Consider the following 12,976-nt stretch of genomic DNA (forward strand, 5'->3'; position numbering starts at 1 on the left):
GGAAAAAAAGTCCTGCAAGCAACACTGGCACTTTTAACCCTTTCTTCGGCCGCTAGTGGGGGTTAAAAGTGCCCCGCTAGCGGGCGAAAAGTGCCGCTATAACAGCGGTAAAGCTTGCGGTGCTTTACTACTAACGCTGGCACTGATTCATGAACAAACAGCATCATGAAGGCTAATGCCACGTACACACGATCAGACTATCTGGCGGACTTAGTCAATCCGCCCATGTGTGGGCTTCAGCTGACTTTTTTTCTTCCCAAAAGTCCGGCGGATAATCCGCTCGTCTGTGTGCTAGTCTGCCAGACTTTTGAAATGAACGGACTTGTCCACACACGGAGTAAAGTCCGTTCATTTTGAACGTGACTCCAAGTAGACGGGACTAGAGAAGGAAATCAATGTTGCTGCCTCCATCGGCGAGATTGACACCTCGCGAACCCCGTCGCCTGTTATGGATTTAAAGGGGAACTCCTACGCCGAATGGCGTAAATGGCGTGGGGGTCCCCCCAGAGTCAATACCAGACCCTTATCCGAACACGCAGCTCAGGAAAGGGGGTGGGGCAAGCGAGTGCCCCCCCCGAACCGTACCAGGCCGCGTGCCCTCAACATGGGGGGTTGGTGCTTTGGGGAAGGGGGCGCCCTGCAGCCCCCCCACCCCAAAGCACCATGTCCCCATGTTTATGAGGACAAGGGCCTCTTCCCGACAACCCTGGCCATTGGTTGTTGGGGTCTGCGGGCGGGGGGCTTATCGGAATCCGGGAGCCCCCAGATTCTGGCCCACCACATGGTACCCCCACCCATTCACCTGAGGGAAAAAGTGTTAAAAAAACCACAACACAGGTTTTTAAAGTACTTTATTAGACAGCTCCGGGGGTCTTCTTCCGACTTTGGGGGTCTTCTCGCCCGGGCTCCTCCACTATCTTCTGCTCTTTTACCGCTCTTTTACTAGCAGAAGAGCCCGGCTTTCTCCTTCGTCCCCGCCGCCGTCCGGGGGTCTTCTTCCGACTTCGGGGGTCTTGTCCCACTCTTCAGTTCTTCTGCTGGGCCTCCACTATCTTCTTACAGCTCTTTTACTAGCGTTGGCCCGGTCTTGTCGCTGTCACCGCCTTCTTCCTCTTCTTCTCTTCTTCACCCATAATATCAAAACATTATTCAACTGGAAATCACTCAGATAATATAAACTTTAAGAGACCTAGTCAGTAAAAAAACCTAGGCTCAAGAAACTGTCCCTCTTAACAAAGGTGACACTGCCACATAATAATTAGCTGTGATGGATAAGGAGTGAGGGAGGTAACGCCACAGATTGTGCTTACTGGCGCCACTGAACCTCAGGGCTCGGAACCCCCTTTTATTTCAAATTCTCCCCACTCTTTTTCCAGGCTGCCTGGATACTAGATCACCTGACCTACCTAGGAAAAGGTGACCAATAGAGCACCTTCCCGCTCTTTTCTCAAACTGCCTGGATACTAGGTGGCCTGACCTATGCGAGGGAAGGTGACCAATAGCACACCTTGAGGGAAAACTGCATTGAGGATATCCAATCCAATATCGGATAAGTGGACCCCGTCAGGCCTATATAGCCCAGGGAGACCACCCTCCAAATTTGGTGTGGCAGTATGAAAACCCTGCAAATGGACCTAAAAATGTTTCCACTGATCTATTTAACCTTCTTCTAACCTTTTCGAGTGGGTGTAGAGAAGCAGAGTTCAACCACTTCAGTCTAGGAATTATTTCTGAGAAGACTAAAATCTTATTGGGGGGGACAAATGAAACTTCACAATATTATTACGCCTAGAAAAAATTAAATCAAGAGATTTGTCCTTGCCCAAATCATTACCACCTAAGTGTAAAATCAAAATGTCTGGTGGAGGCCAACTCTGGTATAATTTACCAAAAACTACAAATAGATCTGCCCAAATCATACCCTGCTTCCAATGCCAAAATACATGAAACGTATCATGCTCTAAACCCAGGTTCTCAATGTAGATTCGATGACCTGCTCTCTGGTTGGCCCAATGGATGAAGCACTGTACTTACATAGTTACTTCTCAACAACATTGTCCCTTACTTATTTGGAGAGTTTCCTGGTCTTCATGGCAGTGTTTGGTTAGTGGTGCCTCTTGCTTAGGTGTTGCAGCCTCTGGGGCTTTTCAAAAAGGTGTGTATATGTAATGACAGATCATGTGACACTTATGCCGCGCACACACGTAGCGGACTTTCCGACGGACTTAGTCTGGCGGACTTCCCGCCAGACTGTCCGTCGGACTTTCCGAACGGGCTACTTGCCCACACACGGCACTCTTTCAGCGGACTAATACGGCGTACTAAGTCCGCCGTACTATCCGCCCTACTTTTGAAATGAACGGACTGCCCACACACGCGGAGTAAAGTCCGCTTATTTCGAGCGCGTCTCCAGGGAGGCGGGGACTGCGAAGGAGACGTCGCTAGCCCCGCTGCCTGGTATGGACTTAAAGGGGAACCCCAACGCTGAAAAAAATCAGCGTGGGGGTTCCCCCCAGGTCCACATCAGACCCTTGTCCGAGCACGCTACCCGGCCGGCCAGAAAGGGGGGGACGGGGGAGCGCCCCCCCTCCTGAGCCGTACCAGGCCACGTGCCCTCAACATGGGAGGGTGCCTTGGGGAAGGGGGGGCCGCGCGGCCCCCCACCCCAAAGCACCTTGTCCCCATGTTAATGAGGACAAGGGCCTCTTCCCGACAACCCTGGCCGTTGGTTGTCGGGGTCTGCGGGCGGGGGGCTTATTGGAATCCGGGAGCCCCTTTTAATAAGGGGGCCCCCGGATACCGGCCCCCACCCTATGTGAATGAGTATGGGGTACAATGTACCCCTACCCATTCACCTGTAAAATAAAGTACAAAAACAAACACAACACACAAGATAAAATAATTTATTGCACAGCTCCGGGGGTCTTCCGTCTTCGGGGGTCTTCTCGCCGGACTCCTCCGCTATCTTCTTGTAGCTCTTTTGCTAGCGGAGGAGCCCGGAATTCTTCTTCGTCGCCGCGGCCTCTTCTTCCGACTTCGGGGGTCTTGTCCACCTCTTCGGTTCTTCTGCCGGGCCACCGCGCCTTCTTATAGCTCTTTTACAGGCGGTGGCCCGGTCTTCTGTCGCGGCCGCCGCCGCCACCTTCCGTTCTTCTTCTTCTTCTTCTTCTTCTCCTGGAGATGTTGACTCGAAGCTCTCTCCGGCCGCAATGCCAGGGACGCGCTGCGCGGCGACTTATATAGGGACAAGGGGCGGTGTCATTGGCCAGCATGGCTTTTTTTATCCAGAGCATGGCGGTATTCAGTGCCGTCACCTCCAACACTAGCCCTTGACCTGACCTTGTTCTGGTGCTGGAGATGACAACGGCCACAGTTTTCTTTCAAAGCATTCCTTAAAACTTTTAGGAAACCGTTAAATCAATGGCTTGAGTTCCACTTTAACCACTTGCTGACCAGCCGCCATACTTATATGGCTCTAGGTCAGCTCTCCTGCGCGAACCGACGTACCCATACGTCGGTCCGTGCACGTGAGATTACGGGCGCACGCCTGCAGCGTGCTGTGGGTCAGACGGACTCAGTGTCTGCCGGCCGCCTACGATCGCTGTGTACAGAGGCAGAATGGGGATCTGCCATCGTCAACAATGCGGATCCCCGTTCTGACAGGGGACATCTCAGAAATCTACTGTCCCCAGTGATCTAGAACAGTATTTCTGTCATGTCCCAGGCAGCCCATCCCCCCTACAGGTAGAATATGTTGAGGGATAGACATGTGCGATTAGTTTCGTACGAATCGAAAATTCGTATGAATTTCCGGAAACATACACATTTTTATGCTTACGAATTTCATACAAAATACGAAATTTCGTTAACGAATTTTTGGATCCAAATTAACAGAAACATGACTGGTGTTTTGTTCACCAATCAGAGGAAGTCAGCACAGCACAGGGATAATGGGCACACAGCAGGTGTACAGATCCGGGAAGTGGGAACTCAGCACAGGGACATAATGGTAAATTCATCATAACGAACATTCGTAATTGTTACCAAAAGTTAACAAACCTAAAAGTTAAAAACCCAGGAAGTCAGCACAGCACAGGGATGGTGGGAACCCCTCATAATGATAAATTCATCATAACGAACTTTCGTTATTTTAACGACAAGTTTACGAATCTAACGAAAATTCGTATTTCGTACAAATCCAAATTAAATTTCGTACACGAATTACAAAATACTAAATTTTTTTCATACGGAACAAAACAAAGCAAATTTTTTGACGGCGCCCATGTCTACTGAGGGAGCACATTTTATCCCTTGATCGCCCCCTAGTGTTAACCCCTTTCCCTGCCAGTGTCATTTGTACATTGATCAGTGCATTTTTATAGCACTGATCAATGTAATAATGTCACTGGTCCCCAAAAATTGTCATTTGGGTTGAGCTTTGTCTGCCGCAATATTGCAGTCCTGCTAAAAATCGCAGATTGCCGCCATTACCAGTTAAAACAATAAGAAAAAATAAAAGTCCATAAATCTATCCCATGTAAACGCAATGACTTTTGTGCGAACCAATCAATATACGCCTATTGCGTTGTTTTTTTTTTTTTTTTTTAACAATAATATGTAGAAGAATACATATTGGCCTAAACTGAAGAATAAATCATTTTTAAAAATTTTTTTTGGATATGTATTATAGCAGAAAGTAAAAACAAAAGTGGCTTTTATTTTCAAAATTGGCAGTCTTTTTTGTTTATAGCGCAAAAAATTAACACTGCAGAGGTGATTAAATACCAGCAAAAGAAAACTCTATTTGTGTGGAAAAAAAGGACATCAATTTTGTTTCAGTATAGTGTTGTACGACTGCACAATTGTCAGTTAAAGTGACGCAGTGTCGTACTGCAAAAAAATGGCCTGATCGCAATTGCTGGTCCTGCAGCCTTATGATGAAACCCAGAAAGCTGTGGGACAGGGAGGCAGAGAAACAAGCAATGTCATGCTTAGGCAAGTCTTGAGAAAGTGGGATCGGGTATCTGTCAAAAAAGGTACCCGCTCCAATAATAAGAAAAAAAAAATTATATATATATATATATATATATATATATATATATATATATATATATATATATATAATTTTTTTATTTTTTTATTTATTTTCTTGATGCAGTGTGCGACGTATGGTCTGAGCACTAACAGGCTGACCCTCCCATCCCTTCAACCTCTGCAGCAATGCTGGCAGCACTCAAATGTCTATTTCCCAAAGACAACCTCTGGATATAATGCTGAGCACGGGCCTGTTCTGAGTGGAACCGGTCCTGTTAAACTGCTGTATAGTCTTAGCCACCGTGCTGCAGCTCATTTTCAGGATCTTGGCAATCTCCTTATAGCAACAATTCTTTTTTTCAGATCCTCAGAGAGTTTTTTGCCATGAGATGCCATGTTGAACTTCCAGTGACCAGTATGAGAGAGTGAGAGCGATAACACCAAATTTAACACACCTGAGACCTTGTAACAACGAATCACATGACACCGGGGAGGGAAAATGACTAATTGGGCCCAATTTGGACATTTTCACTTAGGGGTGTACTCTCTTATGTTGCCAGCAGTTTAGACATTAATGGCTATGTGTTGAGTTATTTTTAGGGGACAGCTGTACACTCACTACTATAAGATATAATAAATTATTTACAAAAATGTGAGGGGTGTACTGACTTTTGTGAGATACTGTATATGCTTTAACCACTTTCCACCCAAGCTATAGCCAAAAGACCGCTACAGAGTGGGCTTCCAGTACCGGCAGGGCGTCAATAGACGTCCTCCTGTGATCGCGCTGTTTGCAAGCCTTCGAACTTGGCTGATCACAGAACGGGGTAAAGGGCCAATCACAGAAGCCCTTTACTACATGATCTGCTTTCAGCCAAGAGCTTCCAATCTGCCGGCAGTGCCTCATCATCAGTGCCCATCTGTACTGCCTCATCAGCGCAAAATTTTATAAAAAACTCTGAAAAATGCTTTTTTTTTTTCAAAATTTTAATTTTTTTTCTTTTTTTTTGTTTCTTTAGCAAAAAAATAAAAAAACCCGGCGGTGAGTAAATACTACCAAAAGAAAGCTCTATTTGTGTGAAAAAAAATTATAAAAAAATTTACAGTGTTGCATGTCCAAGCAATTGTCATTCTTATGCCTCGTACACACGATCGGACTTTCCGACACCAAAACCATGGAATTTTGTTCGAAGGTTGTTGGCTCCAACTTGTCTTGCATACACACGGTCACACAAATGTTGGCCAACAATTACGAACATAGTGACATACAAGACCTACGGCGAGCCGATAAAAAGGAAGTTCAATAGCCATGTGCTACCTCCATTATGAACGCTAGTTTTACAAGACCTAGCGCTTCCGGCTTGTACTTGATTCCGAGCATGCGTGGACTTTTGTGCGAAGGACTTGTGTACACACGATCGGAAAGTCTGACAACAAAAATTTGACAACCCGCTAGCCAAAACTTGTTGACGGAAAGTCCGACAACAAATGTTCCATGGAGCATACACACGGTCAGACTTTCCGCCAACAAACTCACATCCAACATTTGTTGTCGGAAAATCTGATCGTGTGTACGCGGCAAAAGTGCGACAGCCGCTGAAAGCTGAAAATTGGCCTGGGCAGGAAGGGGGTATAAGTGCCCAATAAGCAAATGGTTAAAGTGTACCTGTCTTTTCCAAGGGCCCTGAATGTACAAGCCACATGCTTTGTTGTGTAAATGTTCACAATTGATTGCTGCAGGTTTTTGCTGTGTTGGTATCTTTTATCCACTTCCCATGTATTGTCCGCACTATTTAAACATCCTTTGTATGTTGCAAGTACATAAAATTGACAGCAGAGATTTTCTGTAAAGAAAAGGGAAGTAAATGAGTGAGGTCATGGGGGGGAGGGGAGGTCGGTCACAAGACTTGCTGTAAAACTCCAGAATTCTGAACAAATCCTCAGAGATCGCTGTGTCCCCGCCACACGTGAGTTCCCAATTTGCAGCTCTTTGTCTTTCAGCCTCTGCTATCTGCCTAGACATGTATGCTCTTGTCTTGTATAGATTAGGAAAGTACAAGTGTACGTCAGCTTTTATAAACGTGCAATTCTATTTGCCGGGCAGGGTTGCCAACCGCCAATAAATTTACTGACAGTTTGTAAAAATCGGTGATTATTTTTACAACTGCCAGTAAATATCAGGGGGCTGATCATTTCATGGTGTGTTGACTTTTTAAGTGTAAATCAAGCAAATTACTTTGTTATTGGTATTGTCCGTGTTTCCATATCATGCTTATACTGTTTAAATATTCACTGTGTTTGTTTTCAATAGGAGTTCTGTCATTTCTCAGGTTGCCAGTAAGAAATGTGCTCCGCCAGTAAATTTTCCATGTTTTATCAGTAAAAAATGCTGCAGGAGGTTGGCAACTCTGTTGCCAGGTGTGCGGGAAAATATGTTCATTAAGTCGATAAAATCTAGCATCTCTGTACCTTTACTTTCTTGCTTCAGTCTACGATGTCATAGTGGAGTACTTCTATGTTGGGCGGAAAGTAAGCAGCGGGTACCCATCCCCTTACAGCAGGCATGTCCAAAGTCCGGCCCGCGGGCCAATTGCGGCCCGCGGCCCGGTTTTGAACGGCCTGCCTGGTTATTTGGATATACATATCTTTTGTGGCCCCCGACGATCTCCCAGCGCCGGGGCCACAAAAGATATATATCAGCCGTCACTAAATGGCTGGACCGAGCGCTGCCAGTGTAGCAAGCGACAGCAATCACTGGTTTGCTGGGACTGCGGGTTTCCCCAGCAACCAGTGACGCTGCGCGCAAGCGCCCGCCCCCTGCTCCTGGCCGCGTCTCTCGGAGCTGAAGAGACACGGGCAGTAGGGGTGTGACGTCACGTGCGTGCCCCGCCCCCCTGCTGCCCGCGGTTCCCGGATCTCATCGCAAGGCAGCTTCAGTTGTGCCCACACTCCTGCAGTTAAGGTATGTGGGCACATTAGTTATCTATTAGTGATCAGTGTTGTGCACACTGTTGGGCATATTTTAAGGGGCTTTTTTTTGTAAAGGGCACGCTGATGGGAAAATTTTATGTTAAAGGGCACTCTGATGGGCACATTTTATTTTAAGGGACACGCTGATGGATATATTTTTTATGTGCACACTGATAGGCATGTTTTGTTAAGGTGCCCCTTAACAAAATATGCCCATCGATGTGCACATTAAAAATATACCCATCAGCGTGTCCCTTAAAATAAAATGTGCCCATCAGAGTGCCCTTTAACATAAAATTTTCCCATCAACGTGCCCCTTAACATAAAATAAGGGTCACGCTGATGGGCACCTTTTATGTTAAGGGGTAATCCGATGGACAAATTTTATTTTACGGGGCACGCTGATGGGTATATTTTTAATGTGCACATCGATGGGCATATTTTGTTAAGGGGCACGCTGATGGGTACAACAAAATGTGCCCTACAAAATATGCCCATCGATGTGCACATTAAAAATATACTCATCAGCATGCCCCTTAAAATAAAAATTGTCCATCAGAATGCCTCCTAACATAATAGGTGCCCATCAGTGTGACCCTTATTTCATGTTAAGGGGCACGCTGATGGGCAGATTTTATTTTAAGAGCAACACTGATAGGTACATTTTATATTAAAAGGGGCACTTTGATGGGCAAATTTTAAGTTAAGGGGCATGTTTTGTTGTGTCCATCAGAGTGCCCCTTAATATAAAATGTGCCCATCAGCATGACACTTATTTTATGTTAAGGGAAATCCTGATGTGCACATTTTATGTTAAGGGGCACTGTGATGGGGACACCTGATGTAAAGGGGCACTGTGATGGGGACACCTGATGTAAAGGGGCACTGTGATGGGGACACCTGATGTAAAGGGGTACTGTGATGGGGACACCAGATGTAAAGGGGCACTGTGATGGGGACACCTGATTTAAAGGGGCACTGTGATGGGGACACCTGATGTAAAGGGGCACTGTGATGGGGACACCTGATGTAAAGGGGCACTGCGATGGGGACACCTGATGTAAAGGGGCACTGCGATGGGGACACCTGATGTAAAGGGGCACTGTGATGGGGACACCTGATGTAAAGGGGCACTGTGATGGGGACACCTGATGTAAAGGGGCACTGTGATGGGGACACCTGATGTAAAGGGGCACTGTGATGGGGACACCTGATGTAAAGGGGCACTGTGATGGGGACACCTGATGTAAAGGGGCACTGTGATGGGGACACCTGATGTAAAGGGGCACTGTGATGGGGACACCTGATGTAAAGGGGCATTGTGATGGGGACACCTGATGTAAAGGGGCACTGTGATGGGGACACCTGATTTAAAGGGGCACTGTGATGGGGACACCTGATTTAAAGAGGCACTGTGATGGGGACACCTGATGTAAAGGGGCACTGTGATGGGGACACCTGATTTAAAGGGGCACTGTGATGGGGACACCTGATTTAAAGAAGCACTGTGATGGGGACACCTGATGTAAAGGGGCACTGATGGGGACACCTGATGTAAAAGGGCACTGCGATGGGGACACCTGATGTAAAGGGGCACTGTGATGGGGACACCTGATTTAAAGAAGCACTGCGATGGGGACACCTGATTTAAAGGGGCACTGTGATGGGGACACCAGATTTAACTTGACAATAAATATTGTTGAAATGCTAAGGAAATTGTACATTTCTCATGTTTTTGATAGATATACAGTTACTACAATATTTCTGAGTCGTAGCACAGACTTGAGATTCGGACCTCGGCCCAAAGAAAATTTTGGCGACCGGACCTCCTTTAATTTTAATTCATTACCCCTGATATATATGCTTCGGAAGGTACAGGGAGGACAGGACCGAGCGCCGTACACAGGAGAATTTCCTGTTTATGGGCGGCCTCTGTAATAGGAAGTCCTTCTCCTGCACTGCCATTGGACGACTTTTCTGTCCATCAAAGGAGGCGGGACTTTCTATTAAAGAAGCCGCCATGTAAACAGGAGATTCTCCTTTGGCGCTCGTCAGTGCATTCCTGGCAATGGTGCTGCGTTCCTGGCAATGGTGCTGCGTTCCTGGCAATGGTGCTGCGTCCCTGGCAATGGTGCTGCGTCCCTGGCAATGGTGAGTCATTCCTGGCAATGGTGCTGCATTCCTGGCAATGGTGAGGCATTTGGAGAGGCATTCCTGGCAATGGTGAGGCATTTGGGGAGGCATTCCTGGCAATGGTGAGGCATTTGGGGAGGCATTCCTGGCAATGGTGCTGTGTCCCAGGCAATGGTGCTGTGTCCCTGGCAATGGTGCTGTGTCCCTGGCAATGGTGGGGGAATTCCTGGCAATGGTGGGGGAATTCCTGGCTATGGTGGGGGAATTCCTGGCTATGGTGCTGCGTTCCTGGCAATGGTGCTGCGTTCCTGGCAATGGTGAGTCATTCCTGGCAATGGTGCTGCGTTCCTGGCAATGGTGAGTCATTCCTGGCAATGGTGCTGCGTTCCTGGCAATGGTGCTGCGTTCCTGGCAATGGTGCTGCGTTCCTGGCAATGGTGAGTCATTCCTGGCAATGGTGCTGCATTCCTGGCAATGGTGCTGCATTCCTGGCAATGGTGCTGCATTCCTGGCAATGGTGAGGCATTGGGGGAGGCATTCCTGGCAATGGTGAGGCATTTGGGGAGGCATTCCTGGCAATGGTGAGGCATTTGGGGAGGCATTCCTGGCAATGGTGCTGCGTCCCAGGCAATGGTGCTGCGTCCCTTTCAATGGTGCTGCGTCCCTGGCAATGGTGAGTCATTCCTGGCAATGGTGAGGCATTTGGGGAGGCATTCCTGGCAATGGTGCTGCGTCCCTGGCAATGGTGAGTCATTCCTGGCATTGGTGCTGCATTCCTGGCAATGGTGAGGCATTTGGAGAGGCATTCCTGGCAATGGTGAGGCATTTGGGGAGGCATTCCTGGCAATGGTGAGGCATTTGGGGAGGCATTCCTGGCAATGGTGCTGTGTCCCAGGCAATGGTGCTGTGTCCCTGGCAATGGTGCTGTGTCCCTGGCAATGGTGCTGTGTCCCTGGCAATGGTGGGGGAATTCCTGGCAATGGTGGGGGAATTCCTGGCTATGGTGGGGGCATTCCTGGCTATGGTGGGGGCATTCCTGGCTATGGTGGGGGCATTCCTTGCTATGGGGGGGTATTCCTGGCTATGGGGGGGGGGCATTCCTGGCTATGGTGGGGGCATTCCTGGCTATGGTGGGGGCATTCCTGGCTGTGGTGGGTGTGTTCCTGGCAAAGGTGGGTCTCCAGATGTGCACTGATTAGGCTGCATTGGTGGGCACTGACCATTATTTTGCTTCACAGTTCTTTATTTAAACATTTTTTTTTCCTGAAACTTCCCTCTTAAAGTGAAGGTGTGTGTTATACGCCAATTAATACAGTATGTACAAATACGCCCAAGCTCATTTCTTCCCACACACAGCCACAAAGGCAAGAGAATTCTTGTTGGGCAGTGTATTAGAGCTCGAACGAACACACTTAGACCGAATTTTAACGATTCAAAGAATGTCAGGCAAAATGGTCGGCCCTCGCGCATGTTCAGTTCATCAAATCTGGCCCTCTTTGAAAAAAGTTTGGACACCCCTGCCTTACAGAGTCTATCCTACCTGTAAGGACTCTTTCACACAGGACGGATCCGTGATGATCTGCCCCATGGACATCCACTTGCTCAGTGGGGAACGCTCCATCGATCCCTGCAGAGCAGGAAGATGACAGGTCTGTCTCTGCACACTGTGCAGGGACGGACCTGTCAGAGCGCCGCTCTCCCCTATGGGAGATCGGATGGCGACGGACAGCAGAGTCCACCGTCACCCGATCCGATCCGCAGACGGAAAAGTAGATTTTTCCTCCGTCACACTTTTTCAGATCGGAGCAGGTCAGATGTCAGCGGACATGTCACCGCTAACATCCGACACTCCATAGGGGTCTATGGAGCACCCGTTCAGGTCTGCCTAAATAACTGACAGGCGGACCTGAACGGATCAGTCATGTGAAAGAGGCCTAAGGCTATGATCCTTTTTGAGTTATTGATCTCTAATCAGTGGCTTATGAGACACATACAGCTTTTAGTTGATCTGTTAGGCCCCTTTCACACTGGGGCGGTGCGGGCGTCGGCGGTAAAGCGCCGCTATTTTTAGCGGCGCTTTACCGTCGTTTTAGCGGCGGTCTGCGGGCGCTAGCGGGGTGGTTTTAATCCCCTGCTAGCGGGCAAAAAAGGGTTAAAACCGCCCGCAAAGCGCTGCTGCAGCGGCGCTTTGCCGGCGGTATTGCCGCGCTGTCCCATTGATTTCAATGGGTAGGAGCGGTTTAGGAGCGGTGAATACACCGATCCTTCACCGCTCCAAAGATGCGGCTAGCAGGACTTTTTTCACCGTCCTGTCAGCGCACCGCTCCAGTGTGAAAGCCCTCCGGCTTTCACACTGGAGTGAAAGGGGCCGGTTTTTTTCAGGCGCCACACAGGCGCTATTTTTAGCGCTGTAACGCATGAAAACCGCCCCAGTGTGAAAGGGGCCTAACTTCAGTTTCTATGCTGTAAAATGCTTGTCTTGTGTTAAAGCAGAACTTCAGCCCATTTTCCTGCTTTTATCTATACTGCTCCTTCTCTCCCTCCATTCTCACAACTGCAGGTGAAATTCGTTTTTTTTTTAGGTGGGGGGGCTTAATTTTGAGCTGCATACCGCACTTTGCCTTTCTCGTTTGGGCAAGAATGAAGTAGCACCAGCTGCCTGAGATACGTCATACATGCCAGGAGGCATCTAGAATACACTGCACACTCCCTGTGATGCATCATTAGGAGCCGGCTGCAAAAACCCAGAAGAGACAGGCAGCTTCCAATGATGTAAGTAAGGCCCCTTTCACACAGACCGATCGGGTCTTTTCATTTTCCAGGAGGACCCAAACGGACC

The 12,976-nt window shown here is 48.2% G+C and overlaps 1 protein-coding gene across 2 annotated transcripts in view; it reads left to right on the plus strand.

The window, feature by feature from the left end:
• Nucleotides 1–12,976, plus strand: part of DNASE2 (deoxyribonuclease 2, lysosomal) — an 87,614-nt gene that overhangs the window by 46,888 nt on the left and 27,750 nt on the right. The window contains exon 1 of one of the 2 annotated variants that reach the window (XM_077470383.1): nt 6,899–7,001. The exons of the other annotated variant lie outside the window; for it this stretch is intronic. The gene's annotated coding sequence lies outside the window, so the exon portion shown is untranslated. Of the gene's footprint in view, nt 1–6,898; nt 7,002–12,976 lie in introns of those variants that run through there. 2 annotated transcript variants of the gene reach the window in all.

The sequence above is a fragment of the Lithobates pipiens genome, unplaced genomic scaffold (genome assembly GCF_037356315.1).
Source record: "Lithobates pipiens isolate NorthernLeopardFrog02 unplaced genomic scaffold, aLitPip1_a1.2 Scaffold_8, whole genome shotgun sequence".
NCBI classification, from domain to species: Eukaryota; Metazoa; Chordata; class Amphibia; order Anura; family Ranidae; genus Lithobates; species Lithobates pipiens.